The 19,410-nt window shown below is 46.1% G+C and overlaps 1 pseudogene; it reads left to right on the forward strand.

Annotated features, from left to right (window-relative positions):
- Positions 1-264: 264 nt before the first annotated feature.
- Positions 265-18,538, forward strand: LOC136548159 (methylmalonate-semialdehyde dehydrogenase [acylating], mitochondrial-like; annotated as a pseudogene).
- Positions 18,539-19,410: the final 872 nt, after the last annotated feature.

The following is a 19,410-nucleotide window of genomic DNA, read 5'->3' on the forward strand; positions in this document are numbered from 1 at the left end:
TTTCGATCAACGTGCTCACGGGGCAACGCCGCCAACTTGCGTGGGAGTGGTTTTTTAATTGTATAAAATGCGAACGAATTCCGAAAATCATGAAACTTGTCGAGTTGTCGCCGTATCGTATGCGTATGCCGTGGAAAAAATTTGAAAAAGTTTCGAGCACGTTGTCACATACGATGCTCACAAATCAGGACATCTCCACATGTGATCACCATGGCCCAGAAAGCAGGCCGTGCTACCCTTGTAGTGCATTCGGCAGTGGGCACCATGGCCCAGGTCTATAAGGTTCTCATGGGCTAGCGGGGCTGGGCTTTTCCCCGACCCACCGGGAATGCCCTCGTCTAGGCCATAATCCCATCCCCGGTTCCGTTCACCCCTTTGCCCTTTGTGATGAGAATTTGGGCCTACAACAACACAGCTGACCCTTGTGAGGAGAACAGGCGATCCATCTCCAAATGCTACTGCTTTCTTCTCCTTGCAGAGTGCAGACTGACCATAGCTTTCCTATCCCTATATATGACAAGCATTTTGCCTGCGCTAGTATAGGCTGATTCATTATGCCTAGTTAGGGAAATCGTACGGCTGAAATTCCGTTGGCAGCATGAATTTGCTTTAGGCAACTTTTGTGTTTTCAACCTTGTACGAGATTGTCAACATGAAAATAGGTCTCAACAGCACAGAAGAATAAGTCCATTTCAAATTTCTACAGCGCAATAGTGAACAAAAATGTAAGAAATCTTTTACGCTTGCTGAAGTAGAAGGTAGCAAGTAGCAACATGTGTTTGCTGAGGTCAAAAAGAGTTTTAGCCCATTGAAGTGATAATGCCTGATCTTGCTGTGGTTATAGACGAGTCCGTTTGATTGAAATGGTACTGAACCCTTACTATGATCTGGTCTTTTTCTAGTAAGACCCGCCTGGAAATCTTAGGTAGCATTTGGTTAGGAGGCAGCTGGGACGAGATAGTTCTGACCCAGTTTTGAGGGACAGGATGACTTCATCTTGTGTTTGGTTGAGGGGACTGGGATCATCCCTGTCATACGTTTGGTTTGGGGACATATGAAAGTGGGATTTGACTATGACATATGGGACCCACATGTCATAATTTTTTTATTTTTTTCTTCCTCCTTTCTTCCCTCGTCTCGTCCGCATCTCATCTCCCACGCTGCGGGTCTGGGACGGAGCCCCTCGCGCTTGCGACCCCGCCCGCCCGTAGCCCCTTGCGCTGCCGCCATCTGCCAATAGTAACAGGCACAAATCGCGTGCGCCCATGCTCGTCCCACCTGAGATAACCCCATCCGTGAGCTTTCTAGGGCCGAGGTGAGCCCGGATCGAAGGAGTATATTTTGTAGCCACCTCCATTTACTATAATTTTATATACTAATTTACCATAATATAAATACATATTTACGATAGTTGGGTTACTATAACACATGGGGATATTTACCATAACGTTATATTAAACCACTTAGTAAGGAGTTACTATAATCTCGTAAAATAACATAGTAATTATCGTAATTCAAAGTGGCTACAGAATAAGTTATTCTGTAGCCAGCTACAGGATAGTAGTTCTATATATATATATATATATATATATATATATATATATATATATATATATATATATATATATATATATATATATATATATATCTTATTAGTGGGATGATTCTATCTCTGGTTGACTCTGAATCAAACACCAAGCCAAGGTGGGATATCTCACCTGGGACCATTTCGTCCCTGGAACCAAACACTACATTAGTTGTCAGCGCCTCTTCGTCTACATGGACGGTGCCACTGACGGCTAGCCACAACCCTTCTCCGCGAGACTGTCAACTCTTTTTTTCGAATTTTATTGCTCCCTCCGTACTAAAAAGAATATAATTCTAGTTTTTAGACAAGTCAAATTTATAGGAAAAAATCAACAGTTATGTCTTTGATTAATTTAATATGAAAATATATTTTATAATCAACGCAATACGCAATGATACATAAATGTTAGTATTTTTTTTAAAAATACTATGTGTTCGTCAGATTTGGTCAGTTATGTCTTTGATTAGTTTAATATGAGAATAGATTTGGTCATTTTGAATGTTTCTTCTCTCCAATGGCTGCAGATGTTTCCCATAGCAGTTACATGTGGCAATACTTTTGTCCTTATGCCATCGGAAAAGGACCCAGGTGATTTTTTACTTTATCATCAACATTTATCTATTATATTACTCCCTTCATTCCAAATTATAAGACGTTTGACTTTTCTAGATATGTAGCTTTTGCTATGCACTTAAAAATACACTATGTCTAGGTACATTGTAAAAGCAACGTATTTAGAAAAGCCAAAACGTCTTATAATTTAGAATGGAGGGAGTACTTAATAAAATATGATCTTACATTCAACTAGTTCAGATCTTTATTTAAGACAAATAGCAAGCAGCATAAGCATTCCCTGCACCCCTCATCGCCAAGCCCAACTAGTCATTGGGCAGATCCTTTTACCTTTATCCAGTTTCTTGACAAAATTTGTTGTCGTCATGATATCTATGAACTAAAACTTGAAAATATACATGGCTGTATGCCTACTTGCTTAGCTACCATTGCAGGTTAGTAACTAAGTTGCATGTTTCTTTAAATCTAATTACGGAAAATGTACTCATATGCATATATTCTTTTTTAACTGTAAGGGCTATGAATATGAGTACTGATTTTAATATGCGGTGTGTATCTGTTGCACCCAAATTCAATATTTGCACAAGTGTTATAAGATATCGCAAGGAAATGATTTCTCTGGGAGCAGAGAGCTGCTTACCACACTGGCTCATGAAAAGGGTTAAATGTAGATTATAGGTTGCACTGCAATTCTTTTGAACAATGGAAACTGATTACTCATGAAGAGCTGAAGATGACGCATTACAAAGTAGCAAATACTACACAAAGTCCTTCAAATTGCTTTAAGTTTGACTAATTTGGACTCGAAATCTTACGGTATGCTCCGTTTTTTAAATGTTATACTACAGGGGCTGCTATGATGCTTGCAGAGCTAGCAATGGAAGCTGGTTTGCCTAAGGGTGTTTTGAACATTGTTCATGGTACCAATGTATGGTATTCTTTATTAGTTTGTTACCTTTCTATTTTCAATAATATGTTCTCAGTTGCCATGTATTGCTGGTGTTGGTAGTGTACACATGAGACATGACAACTGCCAATTTTTGGGCAACACTGCCTAATGTACTCTGTAGAATTGTTTGATCTTATTATTTTTTTCCTTTTTCAAAAAAAAAAATTATTAGCGAATTTAATTCTGCTGACCTTCATACCTGTTAGATTGTTTGGTTCTAATTGCACTTCACCAATGCAGGATGTTGTCAACAATATTTGTGATGATGAGGATATTAAGGCTGTATCTTTTGTTGGTTCCAATACAGTAAGTGAATCTAGTGACTTATCTATTTCTCTATTTGTTGTACAGATTTTGCATCAATGATGTGTTGGATATTTTGTTCTGCATAATATGTACAAATGATCCTTCAACCTTTTCCTTTTCATCTTTGTATGTCATTAAGTTACTAATCTTTAATGCTCACTAAAAACCATTGGACTGCTCAAAACATGTCTCACATGTCTAATCTTTTGAATCAATGTTATCGTAATGCTTCAAAATATAATCAATTTTGATCTTTACATAATTTATTTATTTTGAATTTATCAAGATTCCAATAAGAGCTATGCATTTACGCAGTTATTTATGTTAACAACATGCTAATGTGTTGTCACAATATTATAAAGAAGCATTTATAAACTCTAGTTGAACTTTTTACATTAGACTTACAAGCATATACTACATTGGAATAATGATGCTTCTAGTGCTGAAAGCTAGTCCCTTCCTTTTCTCAATTGAGCAATACTTTGTGATTTCTCTGTCTCAGGCTGGTATGCATATATATTCTAGAGCATCTGCAGCAGGCAAGCGTGTTCAGGTGAGTTTGTATATCTGCTGACTTTCAGTCAGAACTATTTTTATTTTCTACCTTGTTGTAAGTAGCATGATCCACAGAATATGTTTCTGTTTCTTTATAGTGCAATATGGGAGCAAAGAATCATGCAATTATCCTTCCTGATGCTGATAGAGATGCTACATTAAATGCCCTTATTGCTATTGGGTTTGGTGCAGCAGGGCAAAGGTGCATGGCATTGAGCACTGCTGTTTTTGTTGGCGGCTCAGAATCATGGTATACCCTATTAAGATGATTTTTTTTTCCTTGTATTGTCTTCTGAGGTAGCAGAACTAACCAAAGTTTGTCCTAGGAAGGATGAATTAGTCAAACGTGCAGGTGGCCTTGTTGTTAATTCAGGAACGGTTAATGATGCAGACCTTGGTCCAGTGATCAGCAGACATGCATGTTTTGTACTGCCTCACAATTTATGTTATTTGTATTATGCAACTCGTGGATACACAGTGTTAATAACTCTGTGAATGTTAGTTACATAGAATTACCTGTTTTTCCCCAGATACAAGAGCTGTTTTCCCCTATATGATCTGACTATTGAAAGATTAAGAGGAGAATACATTGCATCCTCATTCCTCAAACTGAAAATGATTGGTCTATCTGAACTTTGGACCTTGATGAGCAACTATTGGTAAAAAGGAGATCCACACAAGTATGATATTCATCGAACCTTTTGAACTTGGATGGGACACAAAGACTTTTATTTTTGCCAGAGTAAAGTTCAGGGGCTGTTTTTTATTGTCAAAAAGTGTATGCAAAAGTGTAAATAGGGTTCTTGATGCCCTTCATTTGTATGACCTGAATATTGAATAGAGTTCTACTGGTAGGTGGTAATCAGTGCTAACACTGAGATGGACCTATTGTATTAAAATTAATTGGTTTGGGAATTAGTGAGTGATATTATGCAAACACAAGGTTGACAAGTACCCTTGTGTGTTCGTTTTGTGATGAGTGATTGTCAATGTGATCCACGAAGTGGGTTGAGCTGGTGACTAACCCTACCATGGCGAAAGCTATGTGTGCGACATGTCTTTTGGCTTGTGTTGTGCAGGTGTGGAGCTCGGATGCGGTGGTCGACGGCGAGGTGAAGGTCAAGGAGGACGTGCCAGTGCCGACAGACCAGGGAGTGGTGAAGGACGGACGTGAGGCTTGGACCGAGGGACCCAGAGGCCGGGTGACTAGCCGCGGTGGCTGACACTTGGGACATCGACAAGTGCAAGAAGACATGGAGTGATGGTGTTGACCGGGTCAAGACGGCGGACGCGTGAGTCGAGCGAGGCTCAGGAGGACTTGGCGGGCCGGCCGGTCGAGGACGGCGGTGACACGTGTCAGATGGCGGGGGACGCGTATGGAGTACGCTACCCGCGGAAGGCTTGATGGTTTGGGTCTCAAAACCATCGGATGGACTGGTTTACGGGTTTGGGCCTCAAAACCCGGGCGGAGGTTCCGAGGAGGGACTGAACGACACGTGGCGGCATCGGGGAGTTCGCGTCGAGGCGAAGCTACCGGTGAGTAGGCGCGGTGGCCGTCGGATCTAGATTATACCGGGTTGGACAACAACGCCCTTGGGCTTAGCGGTTCAACTCATTTATATCCAGGGGCAAAACTGGGAATGTGTAATAGCCCTGTTAAATAGGATGAGGGAGCCCCCCTCTCCCTTACCTCTCTCATTTTTCGTTTTTCCTTTTAGGCTAGGTTTTCTTCTTCCCTTTGCACTTGAGAGAGAGGTCCATGTACTGAAAAATTCGTGATTGTTTTCTGGGATTTTTGGTATGGGAATGGAGGCCCGAATCCTCCTCGTGCCCTCTGGGATTCATGTATTTTGACTGTGATTTTTCGTGTTCATGTTGTGCTATTTTTCTCCATTTTCGTTCATGGCCGCGATCTGATATTCCCGGAGTTTGGGTTGGTCCCAAGCGATGATTCTTTGGGGATTTGTTCGTAGCTAGTTCAATTTCACCTGTGCAAAGTTTGGGAACCACTCGTTCTGATTTGGTCGAGTTTTCTTCGATTTCGTGGTCAGCGCCCCTTCTCTGGTTGCTCGCTCGGTCTTCTGTTTGTGGCTGTTCTGTTCATCTCCTGGAAGCCGAGCACAGGAGCAGGCCAAGCAGCGGCAACGCTACCAGCGCCGTGCGCTCAAGCGCCGAGCGTGCTCAACCGAGCGGCGTTCATCTCTAAGCCTTGCTGTGCCGGTTGTCCGTCTGTCGTTCTCCACAGGAAGCTGCTCGCTCTAGTGTTCGTCCCTTCTCTGTGCTGTGCCGTGTACGCAGGTCCATTCTTGCACCGTCAGGTGCTCGCCCTTGGGGCCAAGCAGGGTGCTCGCCACTGCACAGTGAGCTGCCACTTAGCACCGATCCGTGCTCATCCAGAACCCTGCACGCACAACCCAAGAGCAGCAACAGCGCCACAATTTTTTTTCTACTGCATATTGCCTACAGGTTGCATCTTCTGTCCAGCATAGCAGTTTGCTTTTGTGAGTAGTCATTCCAAGCATTTATGACTCATCATTAGAGTACTAATCTAAATTCATTCAGCTTGAATTACTACTCACGGTTTGCATAGATATCAATTCAGTTTTATCTCTCGGACTCCAGGGGCAGTAGGTTGATCCAATCGTAGCTGGCTGGTCCGATTTCTTTCACTGATAGTCTGAATTTTTAGCCTATGTGCGTTCACTGTTTTATTCCTAGAGTGGTCGATTGATCTCCGTTTCGTGTCCCGTTTGATCCGTTGGTTTCGTGGTGTCTCGTTGTGTTCCTAAGGAACATCCATCCACTAGTTGGGTCGTGGACATCACAGTATTTGATTTGCGTGTTTGGTGGTGATTATTGGGACAGCGGCCAAATATTTCGCGAGAAATTTTACGGCTCCCATTCACCCCCCCCTCTGGTCGCCGTTTCCGGTCCTTCAATTGGTATCAGAGCCGGTTAAGGATCATTCCACCTTAATCGGTCCGTGATCCACGAAGGCGACATGGAGCGTGGTTCCGGCAAACCACCGCACTTTGATGGGTCCAACTATCCTTATTGGAAGATCCGCATGTCTGCGCATCTCCAGGGGATTGATTGGCTCGTCTGGGAAATTTGCGAGGATGCTACTTACGTTGTGCTCCCTGTTGCGGCCCGTACCACCCAGGATCACAAGGATCGGCACAATGCAAATAGCAAAGCTCGCAGTGTGCTTTTCTCGAGTCTTTCGCTTTCTGAGTTCGAGCGTGTCTCCGATTGTACTACAGCTCGAGAGATCTGGGTGAGGCTTCAGAGCTATCACGAGGGGACCGCACAGGTCAAGACCAGACTCTACGAGACGTACAAGCGCGAGTACGAGAACTTCTCTCAGTTTGATGGCGAGTCCATCGATGCCATGTTTTCCCGCTTTCAGACTATCGTCAACAAAATGAAAGCGAACAAGGCCAACCTACCTTATAGTGATCATGAGAGGGCGCTCAAGCTTCTCTATGCCCTTGATCGAAAGGTATGGGATGTGAAGGTGTCGGCGATCATCGAGTCGGCCAACTACGACACCCTCACCGTCGACGAGCTTTTCAGCAAGCTCAAGTCCACAGAGATCGACTACCAAACCCAAGCCAAGCTCAAGAATCCTTCTGCACCAACCATGGCTTTGGTCTCAGGTAGTGGTTCAAGTTCATTGACTAACCCTTCACAAGCTTCTTTCTCGTTGTCGTGCTTGATGTCAGTCACAGAGGAGCAGTTGGAGTCTCTTGGGGATGATGAGTTGGCACTCGTCATCAGTCGGTTCTCTCGGTTTCACAACAACCGTTTGAACCGCCGACGCAGTGGTGGCCCGAAGGAGGGATGCTATGGATGTGGAGATCCAGACCACTTTGTCGCGCACTGCCCCAAGAAGAAGCCCTTCACCAACAAGTACGACTCCGGCAAGCGCAAGGATAAGCGCTGACTACACCTCCGGCAAGCACAAGGCCAAGGGCGGCTTCGACAAGGAGGCGATCAAGAAGGCGTACCGCAGGAAGGCCAAAGCTCAAGAACGCGCCTTCCTCGCCTCCCTCAGCGACCTCGACGACGACTCCGACGATGATCACTCTTCTTCTCCCTCGACCGATGATGAGTCCGAGAAGAAGCACGAGGACAAGCTCAACGGTCTCTGCTTTGTCGCCGGTGCAAACCGTGGTGGGTTTTGCACTATGGCGGTTGACGGTGGAGCAAAGCTCAAAAAGGACGTCGACGACGACGAAAATGAGGTACCGCCCACACTTGACTCACTTATGCTTGAGCTTGATACTATGAATGATACATTGATGAGTCAAGATAAGTTGCTTAAGCGTGCTGCCCGCGAGAGAAAAGAGTTTAAGGACCAGCTAGAGGTTGCTTTGAAGGAGTTGGAGCTTGCCAAGAGTGGTGTAGTGGTGTCAGAGGAGGAGGAGTGCGATGAGTGCGCTATACACATGTCTAACCTCTCTGACTTGCAATCCAAGTATGCTGTTTTGCTTGATGAATGTGATGAGCTGAAGTCTCGTTCTGGGTTGCTCGGTGCATGCAAGTCCTGCTCAGGCTTGCAATCTGAGTTGGCAGAGAAGGTTGCCAAACTTGCTGAGTTTGAGAAGGCCAACTCAGATAGCACCACCACTACATGTGTTCGATGTGAAGCTTTGGTGTTGGAGCTTGAGTCCTGCAGGCACGACAAGATGGGAACCGAGGAAGAAAACACACAACTTCGGTCCATCTTGAGCTGGGTGTCGTGCAGTGAGCCCCAGTTGGGCATGATGGTGAGCCAGTTCAGGCGGGGAACTGACTCATCGAGGAGTAGGCTTTGCTATAGGTGGGAAGGGTGAGCATGTCTATGGCAAGGTTGGTGAACATAGTGGTTTGAACCCAAGTGAGAAACCCACCAACACTCCCAAATTGATCAAAATCCCTCCACCAGAGCCTACCAAGCCTATGATCAAAGATGGTGTGTTTGAAGAACCACCAAAAGCTCCACCATCCAAGCAAGTTTGGGTTCCCAAACCGAACCACTTTCGGAACTCACTCGATACTCTACCCAACATCTCTAGTGCACCCCTTCCTAAAGCCAAAAAGCCTCAGAGAGTGAACCACATCCACAAGAGGGTGAGTCAACCACCACCCAAGAGAGAGGTGAGGTACCACTGTGACTATTGCCATAGAGATGGTCATTTGGCTGAGTTTTGCTTTAGGAGGAAGAGAGATGAGCGGCGCGAGTACGAGTTGAACAACTGGAACATGTACCGTCCTCCCCATGGCGTACATGTACCGCCTGTTCAGAGGCACAGTGTTAGGCCTAGAGGTGCAATGCCTCAAGGTGCTAGGCCTCAGGTGGCGAGACCACTGTGGTGGTCATGCCCGGCGTGGCCCAAGTCATGATCTATATGACTCTGGACCTCGCGACGGTGGCTTTCAGTCCCACACTCCTAGCGGACCACGTTTTTCCCCACGTGGTGATCGCTTCTCTCCAATGGGACATGGCATGTATGGTGTTTTTCCTAACACTTTTCCAGGGCAAATGACTCAACACTGGTATTCTCCTCATTTCACTAACCCCAGTGTTGTGCCATTTGCTCACCCCCTGTCTTTCTATTGATGCAGAGCGGAGGCCTGGAGAACACGTGGCTTGTTGATTCTGGCTGTTCGCGCCACATGACCGGAAGTTCCAAATGGTTCTCCAGCCTCGACCCCATGCAATACAAGGAGTACATCACATTTGGGGACAATAGCAAAGGTAAGGTGCTGTCTCGTGGGACCATTCGGGTCAATGAGTCTTTTATCTTGAAGGACGTTGCTTTGGTTTCAAGCCTGCATTTCAATTTGCTCTCTGTTTCGCAACTCCTTCAAGATGGGTTTGAGGTGCGCTTTAAGACTAGACTTTCTCGTGTGCTCGATTCTCAGGGACATCTAGTTTGTCAGATCGTTCCTTTTGGCCGAGTTTTCAGAGCTGATTTCTCTCAGTCTTTCGGTTCTTCTCGCTGTTTGGTTGCCGGATCTTCTTCTGATTTGTGGAAGTGGCATAGGAGACTTGGTCACTTGAGCTTCGATCTCCTAGTGAGGTTGAGTTCTCTTGACATGATCCGAGGATTGCCCAAACTTAAGTTTGAGAAGGATCTGGTATGCCATCCCTGTCGCCATGGAAAGATGGTGGCTGCTTCCCATCCTCCAGTGACTCAGGTCATGACCACGAGACCCGGTGAGCTACTCCATATGGACACTGTTGGTCCGGCTCGGGTTCGGTCAGAGGGAGGGAAGTGGTACGTTCTTGTGATCGTGGATGATTTTTCTCGTTATTCTTGGGTGTTTTTCATGGAGGGCAAGGACGAAGCGTTTTCTCATGCTCGTGACTTGATCTTGAGGTTGCAAACTGAGTTACCAAAGAATGCCATACGAGCTATCCGCAGTGACAATGGCACTGAGTTCAAAAACTCTCAGTTTGACACCTTCTGTGCTTCCTTGGGTCTTGAACATCAGTTTTCTTCGCCCTATGTCCCTCAGCAGAATGGTGTTGTTGAGCGCAAAAATCGGACTTTGGTTGAAATGGCCAGGACGATGCTCGATGAGCATAGGACTCCTAGGCGTTACTGGGCCGAAGCCATCAACACCGCCTGCCATGTTTCAAACCGCATTTTTCTTCGTGTTTTCTTAAAGAAGACATCCTACGAGTTGCGGTTTGGGCGTCCACCCAAGGTGAGTCATTTTCGAGTCTTCGGTTGCAGGTGCTTCATTCTTAAGCAAGGTAATCTTGACAAGTTTGAATCTAGATCTTCGGACGGTATATTTCTCGGTTACGCTTCTCATTCACATGCGTACCGTGTGCTTAATCTTGAGACTAACCGTGTCGTGGAGACTTGTGAAGTCACCTTCGACGAAACCATGCCCTCTTCTATTCCGGTCCTTCAAGAACGTGCATGGTGATGAAGAGATGGGTGACAGCATTTTCGTTGAGGATGACGATGACTGTCGATTGGGATGATCCCAAGCCATCTCAACCTGGCTACCCCGATCGAGCCAGCTTCGACCACTTCGGCTCACGGCCCCGAGCCCTCCACCTCTACTTCATGGGGTCCGTGCGAGCCGCTTCCTCAATCGACTGAGGAGGCCCCAGCTGTGGATGAGGGGGAGGCGACTTCGTCTTTGGGTGCACCTCGACATATCCAGCGACGCCATCCTCCTCAGACCATGATCGGCGACATCGACGAAAGGGTAACGCGTTCCAAGTCTTATCATATTTCCCATTTCGCTCATTCTGCTTTCGTAGCTTCTTTTGAGCCTCGAGATATTGGACACGCACTATCTAATGCCGATTGGGTTAATGCTATGCACGAGGAGTTAGAGAACTTTGAGCGGAACCAAGTGTGGGTTTTAGTTCCACCTCCACCAGAGTGCCACCCCATAGGTACAAAGTGGGTTTACAAGAACAAGCAGAGTGAGGATGGGGTGGTGGTGAGAAACAAGGCGAGATTAGTGGCTCAGGGTTTTTGCCAAAAAGAGGGAATAGACTATGAAGAAACCTTTGCTCCTGTTGCCCGTCTAGAAGCCATTAGGATTCTTTTAGCTTTTGCAGCTTCGAAAGGGTTCAAGCTGTATCAGATGGATGTAAAGAGTGCCTTCTTGAATGGGTACATAGAGGAAGAGGTTTATGTGAGGCAACCCCCTGGCTTTGAAAATCCAAAGTACCCCAACCATGTTTTTAAACTCCACAAAGCCTTGTATGGTTTGAAACAAGCCCCGAGAGCCTGGTATGAGCGTTTAAAAGCTTTCTTGCTTGATAAGGGTTTTAGGATGGGTTCCGTAGATAAGACTTTGTTCCTCCTCAAGCAAGGCACAGACATCCTTTTGGTTCAGATATACGTGGATGATATAATCTTTGGTGGCTCTTCTCATGCTCTTGTTGCCAAGTTTTCAGATACTATGAGCAGGGAATTTGAGATGAGCATGATGGGCGAATTGACTTTCTTCCTTGGGCTGCAAATCAAGCAAACTCGTGAGGGGACGTTCGTGCACCAAGGCAAGTACACCAAGGACGTGCTCAAGAAATTTGATATGGGTGAGGCCAAGCCTCTTTCGACGCCCATGTCAACCACGACGGCCCTGGATGAGGACAAGGAGGGAGAAGCCGTGGACCAGAAGGAATACCGAAGCATGATCGGGTCCCTGCTGTACCTAACGGCGACGAGACCGGACATCCAGTTCGCAGTCTGCTTGTGCGCGCGCTTTCAGTCTTCGCCGCGCACGTCTCATCGTCAAGCCATCAAGCGGATCCTCAGGTACCTTCGTTTCACACCCGAGTTTGGTCTTTGGTTTTCAGCCTCCTCCTCTCTTTCTCTTTGTGGGTATTCTGATGCGGATTATGCTGGTTGTCGTGTTGAGAGGAAGTCCACTTCGGGGACTTGTTAGTTTCTTGGATCTTCTCTTGTGTCTTGGTCTTCTCGCAAGCAGTCTAGCGTCGCCCAATCCACCACAGAAGCTGAGTATGTTGCTGCTGCTGCTTGTTGTTCCTAGTTGCTTTGGATGATAGCTACTCTGAGAGACTTTGGGTTAGAGTTTAGGCGAGTGCCTTTGTTTTGTGACAGCACCAGTGCCATAAGTGTAGCCAAAAACCCAGTCCTTCACTCAAAGACAAAACACATAGAAGTTCGCTTTCACTTCTTGCGTGACCACTATGAGAAAGGTGATATCGATCTGCACCACATTGATACCCAAAACCAGCTCGCAGATATCTTCACCAAACCACTTGACCAAGCCCAGTTTGCTCGCTTGCGAGGGGAGCTTGGAGTTTGTTTCCCTTTGTAGAGGAGGGGAACTTTGGTTGTTGTATTCTAGTTTTGCTTTTCTTTGTAAGTTTAGCCTTGGTTTTTGTTTTTATATCATTCTTGCATATCATATCATCATGTATCACATATTGCATCCTGAGCTTCATCCTTATAGTAGCTAGATTGACACTATGCTCTTGTTGGGGATGTTATGTATATACATGATGTGCTTTTGGCTTAGGCTCCTTTTGATCAATTGATACATGTTATGAGCTAAGCTTGTTTTCCAAACTGTGAACTTGATTAAAACTTGTTGAAACATGAAATGTGTTCACCACTACTTGTGGCACTAGCATGTGTAGAATGTGTCGAGATCTTTTTCTTGCTTCATATATATGCTTAGTTGCTACGGCTCATACCTTGAGTTACACACTTGCTTGAGAAACTTGAATTTGTGCTAAAACTTGAAAATCAAACTAAGTGATTTGAAAAGATCGGGATGGGTCTGTACTATCCTATATCAGAGTATCGAGACAGCTCCAAATTGCACTTATTGGTGAACTTGAGCTCTGTAATGGATACCGAGATCATTGTCTTAAGCTTCTGATTGCCTTTGGCATAGGCTTGACATGGTCGCTAAGTCAGGTTTTGATGGCACAGATAACCTCCCGCACACACTTGTCTGACAAACTTTGGAAATAAGCTGCATAACTCCGATAAATTTCAATTGGTGTCTAAAATTTGATCAAACCACAAGTTTGCCTCATGACATGATGTGTGAACTTTGTTTGGGGTAGTTCACTTTGCATACATGTGTAGCACAAGGTCGATCTCCTGTCTATTTTTGCTATGTGCTCCCTTGGTGGTGAACCCTCTTTTAAAATTGCTCAAACTTGATCAAACTTGCTTAAATGCCATATTTCGTCTCATTTGGTCACCTTGAGCATTTGCTAGCACTTGTATGTGTTGCTATATATACATGACAGCATCCACTAGAGCATCCTTTCAATCTACTTGCTATAATCTTGAAGCTTCTGCATTCGTGCATTTCTGCATTCATAGCTTGTTTTGAGGGGGAGTTGCAATCCTTGGGCACTAGCTTGATAAGTGCATGTGTCAACAAGGGGGAGAAGTTTCCACACTCACAATGCCACAAGGGGACACAAGGGGAGAAATATTCAGAATAGGGGAAGAAACTTCCAATTCCACCTAAAGTTGAGAGATATGCATTCATTTGAGAGAGATTGCACTTGTTCAAGGGGAGTTGCATTTGAGGAGCTTTGCTAGTGGTGTTGAGCCCGTTGCCTCTTCTTGAGGGCTAGCTTTGTTTTACTTGGTTGCGTTGAGCCGTTGCCCATGTCTTTGGGGACCAAGTTTTTGCTCATTTTCAAATGACCCGGTTCTTGGCCTTTCTTTGGCTTTTGGTCATTTGGGTGAGTTCTTTGTTTTCTCTTCTTCTTCTTCTTTTTATTTTGCTCAAGCTGTTCGTGTATTGGTGTTGACAATGCACTCATCAAGGGGGAGATTGCGAACACAAGGTTGACAAGTACCCTTGTGTGTTCATTTTGTGATGAGTGATTGTCAATGTGATCCACGAAGTGGGTTGAGTGGTGACTAAGCCTACCATGGCGAAAGCTATGTGTGCGACATGTCTTTTGGCTTGTGTTGTGCAGGTGTGGAGCTCGGATGCAGGTGGTCGACGGCGAGGTGAAGGTCAAGGAGGACGTGCCGTGCCGACAGACCGGGAGTGGTGAAGGACGGACGTGAGGCTTGGACCGAGGGACCCAGAGGCCAGGGTGACTAGCCGCGGTGGCTGACACTTGGGACATCGACAAGTGCAAGAAGACATGGAGTGATGGTGTTGACCGGGTCAAGACGGCGGACGCGTGAGTCGAGCGAGGCTCAGGAGGACTTGGCGGGCCTGACCGGTCGAGGATGGCGGTGACACGCGTCAGGATGGCGGGGGACGCGTATGGAGTACGCTACCCTGCGGACGGCTTGATGGTTTGGGTCTCAAAACCATCGGATGGACGGTTTATGGGTTTAGGGCCTCAAACCCCGGGCGGAGGTTCCGAGGAGGGACGAACGACACGTGGCGGCATCGGGGAGTTCGCGTCGAGGCGAAGCTACCGGTGAGTAGGCGCGGTGGCCATCGGATCTAGATTATACCAGGGTTGGACAACAACGCTCTTGGGCTTAGCGGTTCAACTCATTTATATCCTGGGGCAAAACTGGGAATGTGTAATAGCCCTGTTAAATAGGATGAGGGAGCCCCCATCTCCCTTACCTCTCTCCATTTTTTGTTTTTCCTTTTAGGCTAGGTTTTCTTCTTCCCTTTGCACTTGAGAGAGAGGTCCATGTACTAAAAAATTCGTGATTGTTTTCTGGGATTTTTGGTATGGGAATGGAGGCCCGAATCCTCCTCGTGCCCTCTGGGATTCATGTATTTTGACTGTGATTTTTCGTGTTCATGTTGTGCTATTTTTCTCCATTTTCGTTCACGGCCGCGATCTGATATTCCCGGAGTTTGGGTTGGTCCCAAGCGATGATTCTTTGGGGATTTGTTCGTAGCTAGTTCAATTTCACCTGTACAAAGTTTGGGAACCACTCGTTCTGATTTGGTCGAGTTTTCTTCGATTTCGTGGTCAGCGCCCCTTCTCTGGTTGCTCGCTCGGTCTTCTGTTTGTGGCTATTCTGTTCATCTCCTGGAAGCCGAGCATAGGAGCAGGCCAAGCAGCGGCAACGCTACCAGCGCCGTGCGCTCAAGCGCCGAGCGTGCTCAACCGAGCGGCGTTCATCTCTAAGCCTTGCTGTGCCGGTTGTCCGTCTGTCGTTCTCCACAGGAAGCTGCTCGCTCTAGTGTTCGTCCCTTCTCTGTGCTGTGCCGTGTACGCAGGTCCATTCTTGCACCGTCAGGTGCTCACCCTTGGGGCCAAGCAGGGTGCTCGCCACTGCACAGTGAGCTGCCACTTAGCACCGATCCGTGCTCATCCAGAACCCTGCACGCACAACCCAAGAGCAGCAACAGCGCTGCAATTTTTTTTCTACTGCATATTGCCTACAGGTTGCATCTTCTGTCCAGCATAGCAGTTTGCTTTTGTGAGTAGTCATTCCAAGCATTTATGACTCATCATTAGAGTACTAATCTAAATTCATTCAGCTTGAATTACTACTCACGGTTTGCATAGATATCAATTCAGTTTTATCTCTCGGACTCCAGGGGCAGTAGGTTGATCCAATCGTAGCTGGCTGGTCCGATTTCTTTCACTGATAGTCTGAATTTTTAGCCTATGTGCGTTCACTGTTTTATTCCTAGAGTGGTCGATTGATCTCCGTTTCGTGTCCCGTTTGATCCGTTGGTTTCGTGGTGCCTCGTTGTGTTCCTAAGGAACATCCATCCACTAGTTGGGTCGTGGACATCACAGTATTTGATTTGCGTGTTTGGTGGTGATTATTGGGACAGCGGCCAAATATTTCGCGAGAAATTTTACGGCTCCCATTCACCCCCCCCCCCCCCCCCCTCTGGTCGCCGTTTCCGGTCCTTCATATTATTACTTTATCATAGTGTGAACTTTGCTTAGTACTTAAGCACCAAGTATCGAAGTTGATCTTGGCCTCAACTTAGTCATGATTCAGGATAATAGAATGTTCTTTTGGCATATAATCATATGCGAGTTATCCAGTCTTGTTAGTATTTATGAATGACCGAAGTATACTTAGCTTTTGTGTTTGGCTGTAAAACTATTATCAGCTTGGGATTCATACCATTATCGCAGTTACTAGGTTGCTGATCAAAATGAACTTTCTGTTTGTTGTGGGGATCTCTTATCTTGCAGTCTTACTTCACTACCCATGAAGTTTCTAGCTTCGTAATCAAGGGCTTTTGGGTTTTCACTGTTTCTTTTCTGCTAACATTCACTAAAATCAGGCAAAGGATCGTATCTGTAACTTAGTCCAAAGTGGTGTTGACAGCGGTGCTCGTATATTGCTTGATGGAAGAAAGATTGTGGTAATTTCAATAATCCAGTTGTTTATAGCGTGCTTGCAGTTGTACTACATCTTGTTAACCTGAAATATCTGTAATATGCCGGTTCCTCAATATGAAGATGGAAATTTTGTTGGTCCAACCATTCTGGCTGATGTTAAAAGTGATATGGAGTGTTACAAGGTAGTTTTCAGAAATTGGTTATGAAATTTAACTTCGCATCTGAGTTGTAGGATTTAGGGTCGTGGAGAAGCAGAACTATTTGTAGGATCTGCTATCCGTATCTTTGAAGAATTAAAATATGGAGTGCACTGTAGGTTAATTGGTTCCAAATTGAAGTGCAAACCTTGAATATGTTCGACAGTTGACACAACCATTATTGGGAGCCATTATTCATTGTGAAAATGCACATTCTGAATTGTATAATGCTGATGCGCCATTTAACATAATCCCTGATTATGACTGGAGAACTAATGTTCCTCAGCACCCCACAATGGGTCACAAATCATATGCTTTGCATAGTGCAGTATTGAAACTGCATGTGTTAGTTTCCACCTTCAAGCCAGTGCTTCCCAAAATCCCCATAAGCGGATTATCCTTTTGTGGTGGTGGAAGCACATATGCATGTATTAATGAACAGTTCATCAGATTTATTCATATTTCTCAATGTCAGTGGTAGCTGCTGCATACTTCGTAAGCTGTGTGAAGAGTCTTACTCAAATTAAGTATTTTCTCAAATCTCAAAAACAAACTTGGAAAGATTGTACAAATTGGAGGTCAAATATTGCTGTTAGTTAGCAAGTCCTTCTCAAAATAAATCAAGGGAACTTATCTTGATGAAGGTATATTGATTGAACCTTGCTAACTTATTGAAACAGGAGGAAATATTTGGTCCAGTGCTTCTCTTAATGAAGGTATCCTGAATTTCTTTTTTCCTTTACTTTCAGCATCAATAGGTTTTGCTGTGCTGCCATTACTGATCCTTTTCTTTTCTCAAAATTTCAGGCAGAGAGCCTAGATGACGCCATCCAAATTATAAACAGAAACAAGTAATATCTTTCTCCTCTATGCTTGTAGATCTGAAACATTCCTTGCAATCTAGTATAAATTATATTTATTTGTCCCTGTCTGCAGGTATGGCAATGGGGCTTCCATATTTACAACATCTGGTGTCCCCGCCAGGAAATTTCAAACAGACATTGAAGCTGGCCAGGTATAGTATGTGTCATTTTCAAAAGATTATCACCAGATTGCATTGCATATGCTACTTAAAAAAGAAAAGAAAAGAAAGAAATGGTTCCATTCTGAATTTGATAAAACTAGGAACCAGAAGAAATGAAGTGACTCTTGCAGCATGCATTATTATTCAAAACGTTTTTATGGTTTCATTTGCAGGTGGGCATCAACGTGCCGATTCCAGTTCCCCTGCCATTCTTCTCCTTCACGGGAAGCAAAGCTTTATTTTCAGGAGATTTGAATTTCTACCCCTTCTCAGCTTAACACCACTTGATCCTTCCCCAATAATCACAATGGCACTCACATAATCGCAAAGAAGTTCTATTTGTGAGTAACTAACACGATGGCATGGGATATCAGGCAAGGCTGGCTTGCAGTTCTTCACCCAGATCAAGACGATCACGCAGCAGTGGAAGGAGTCGCCGGGCAGCGAGTCTCCCTCTCCATGCCCACCTCTCAGAAGTGAGACGTCATGGACCCCTCACTCTACTCTCCAAAGCTTCACTCCTCTGGACGTAGACCCATGCATGGCCACCAGTTGTTCAGGTCATTGGTAGGCTCGGCAGCACTCCATGCATGGCCATGATACTAGTGTGCTTGATCGCTCTTTTGTCGGACACCATGCATGCACATTCAAAACATCCAATTAACAAGTTCTTTGCCGAGTGCTGCGCTAAAAACACTCGGCAAAGAGAGGGTTTGCCAAGTGTAAAAAAAAACACTCGGCAAAGAGGGGGTTTGCCGAGTGTTTTCTTTTTTGCACTCCGCAAAGAAATAAAATCTTTTTTCCGGTAAAGAAGGAGAAGAAAAAAAATGAAAAAAAAACTTTGCTGAGTGCACAGATCTACGACACTCGGCAAAGAACGAAATCGTACTTAATTAACCGGCCCCAGCGCAGCCCCTCCCTCTCCCCCATGCGGCGGCACACCCCCTCTTCCTCATGCAGCGGCGCGCCAACTGGATCCGGTGGCGGGGTGAGCGGAGGAGCCAGATCCAGCGGCGGGGTGCGCGTTGGAGCTAGATCCGGCTACAACGGCGCTTAGGGAGGCCTCCCCCGGCGGCGGTGGCGCTCGGAGGAGCTGGATCCGGCTACGATGTGCCCGAGAAGGCCGGCGGCGGTGGTGGGGCCTGAGCGGAGCAGGCGGGCTCGACGGCCCCTCTCCATCTCTGCTCTCCATGCGGGCGCAGCCTCGATGGCGGCGGATCCAGTGGCGCAGGTGCGGACGAGGCCTCGGCAGCGGCGGATCCAGCGGACGCCCCTCCCCTCCCCCTTCTTCTTCCCCGGCGGGCGCCCCTCCCCTCCCTTCTTCCCCCGCCGGCGCCCCTCCCCTCCCCCTTCTTCTTCCCCCGCGGGCGCCCCTCCCCTCCCCTTCTTCTTCACCCGGCTGGATCCGGCCCTCCCTCTCCCGGATCTGGTGGCGGGCCCTCCCCTCTCCTTCTTCTTCTCCCGGTC

This window comes from Miscanthus floridulus, chromosome 4 (assembly GCF_019320115.1).
Source record: "Miscanthus floridulus cultivar M001 chromosome 4, ASM1932011v1, whole genome shotgun sequence".
NCBI lineage: Eukaryota > Viridiplantae > Streptophyta > Magnoliopsida > Poales > Poaceae > Miscanthus > Miscanthus floridulus.